The following is a 2,880-nucleotide window of genomic DNA, read 5'->3' on the forward strand; positions in this document are numbered from 1 at the left end:
TGTATATCTGGAAGTTGTTCGCAATTGATAAGATTTCTTATCATCCACTTAGATATTCTAAGCAAAATGGCTGCACTAACATATAAGTCACTTAACATCTTTAATTTCTTTATCTATGTAATGTCATTAACTAATGTCACCCCAATAAACTCAATAAAAATAAAAGCATTTATTCATCTATAAAGTAGGAATAAGAGGCTCAGACTTCTAGAGAAAATAAAAATATAGAACACATGCAAACTGGAAAGACCTATATGAGAAGTAAGGCATTACATTGAAAACTGTCACTAGGGGGTGGACACTTTGCTGAGCAACAATATTTATGCTGTGCATTACCAGTGCCAATTTAATTTATTTTCCTACCACTTCAAGATGTTATAGCCAGAGGAAGAAGAAACAGACAAAGTTGGGTTACATATTGTTACCTCAGACACTATTTTTTTTTTGCAAGGTGGCACACAGCTTATATAAAGTATAACCTCTTTAATTGACATGCAATTTTTTGGAAAAGTGTTAAGAGTTCTATTCAGAACATTTGAATGAAACCAACCAAGGAGGGAAGAGTTGGTAGCTGTTGTGGCATAAGAGGCATCAGGAAGAATCTCAAGTCCCAAAGTATCCCCCATGACCAGTATGTAAAATCGACTGTTAAAAATTCGTTATTTCATGTTGCTAAGGAGGAAAAAAGAAAAATATAGGTCCTATGCATTATGCTATATTTTAGGTAAGGATGCTATATATCTGTATATGCTTTTATATACACTAAGTGGGTGTTTGTGAGAATATGCAGAAAACTTCTAAGAACATTACCTTTTAGAAAGTGGAGAAAACTGGAAAACTGGGGAACAATGTTAGAAAAAAGCTTCATTGTAAATTGTTATATAGGTTTTGTTTTCTGAACTTTGTGGATGTTATTTGTAATTTCAAAACTTAAAACAATGAATTCATTCTTTCAGAAGCCAGACTATGGATTAAAGAGAGAGGGAGGAGCCTAAAGGTGAGATAGAGGTGAGATTTAGGGACCTGCGTACTTAGTGAACATCAAAGGGGAAATAGGTCATGTGGGACTGAACACAACACGGAGAGCCCACACTCTGGGCCTGAACACCAGGAAGGAACATGCAAACACCACCTACAAACCTAACTGCCAATTATTTGTAAAACTGAAATGAAGGGACCCATCTCACAGTCTGTTGCTTAAATCTAATCGCCTATGTGGTATGGATCATATAGTCCCCCAGAATGAGATGACAGAAGAGTAGAAACCACACAAAGACATCACTTCCTCTGAAACCAAATGATTCTGACTCCATCACTTACTGGCTGTGTAGTTCCAGACAGTGACACTACTCTGAAACCGTTTTCTTAGAAGTAAAATAGGGGATGTGTGTATTTCACAGGGGATGTGTGTATTGTTGTTAGAGTGACCCACACAAAATGTCTGGAAAGCACCAGAAACCATTCCTCACATATGCATGCATTTGGCAAATACTGGGTATTTAAAAAGCTGGGGGAATGGATAAATTTACTGCTTTTAATTAAACATTTTTCAATTACAGTTTACAGTCAATAGAATTTTATATTAGTTTCAGGTGTACACCATGGTGGTTAGACAATCCTATATTTTGCAAAGTGTTCCTACTGATATTTCCAGTATGGTGTTGAAAAATGCCTTCTCCTTATAGTCTTCTTTTTTTTTTAATTTTATTGATTATGCCATTACAGTTGTTCTCTCCCCCCTTCATTCCCCTCCACCCTGCACCCCCCTCCCCCACCATTCTCCCCTTTAGTTTATGACCACGTGTCTCAAGTTCTTTAGATTCTGTATTTCCCATATTATTCTTGCCCTCCCCCTATCTATTTTCTACCTACCATCCCTGGCGGGTGTAGTTCAATGGACTGAGTGCGGGCCTGTGAACCAAACAGCCGCGGTTCATTTCCCAGTCAGGGCACATGCCTGGGTTGAAGGCCAGTTCACAGCAGGGGACACAGAAGAGGCAACTGCACATTGATATTTCCCTCCCTCTCTCCTTCCCTTCCCCTCTAAAGATAAATAAATAAAATTGTTTTAAAAATCTCCTTATAGTCTTCTTACATCTGTTACATATAAGAACCATAACCAACTGAATGTCCACAAAGACACTTAAGCAATTAGTTTCACTATATTTATTTATCAAGAAGCTGGAAGTGGGATGGGGAAGAAACCTCATAGTTCATGCTTCTGGTGCAATTACAACAGGTCTCTACACTGGGTCCTTCAATTCTCTTGGCCCTGTCCTCACGGTTATATAGTGGCTGCCCTTGTACCTGGCATCACGCCCTCACACCAAAATCGCAACCAGAATGACAAGAATAGGAACAAAATGATTTCTCTTCACAAAGCTCATTACTTTGTCAGGCAAGTAAAATTTTATCAGAAATCCAGGGTATTTTTATTTACAACTTAACTCAAAACCCAGTCATATCATCAACCCTATCAGCAGGAGAAACTACCAAAACAAACATCCTGAATACATTGTTTGAGAAAATCTTTCATGATTGATTCAGACTAATTCTGTTTTGTGCCAAGGAACTGAACAGATTGTCACTCCAAGAAATGTAGTGTTCTCTTAGTAAGTAACGGGGGGTAAGATGACTGTGGGATTAGTGCTCGATAGTCAGCCATACTTATTTTTGCTGAGAAAATGAATTAAGCCATTAGTATCTTAGCCTAAATTAATTAAAGGAATTGCCTTCCTTTCTGTCAAAGCATTGTGGTGGTAGGGAAGTGGACAGTAAAACTACAACAAGCATATTGAACATGTGAAAACAATTGAAATGTTAAAGCTATTTGGCAGTTTAGGTAAATTTAAGGGCATGTTACAATAGACAAGTGGCAGC

The sequence above is a fragment of the Artibeus jamaicensis genome, unplaced genomic scaffold (genome assembly GCF_021234435.1).
Source record: "Artibeus jamaicensis isolate MK-2021 breed Jamaican fruit bat unplaced genomic scaffold, CSHL_Jam_final contig_1282, whole genome shotgun sequence".
Taxonomy (NCBI): Eukaryota; Metazoa; Chordata; class Mammalia; order Chiroptera; family Phyllostomidae; genus Artibeus; species Artibeus jamaicensis.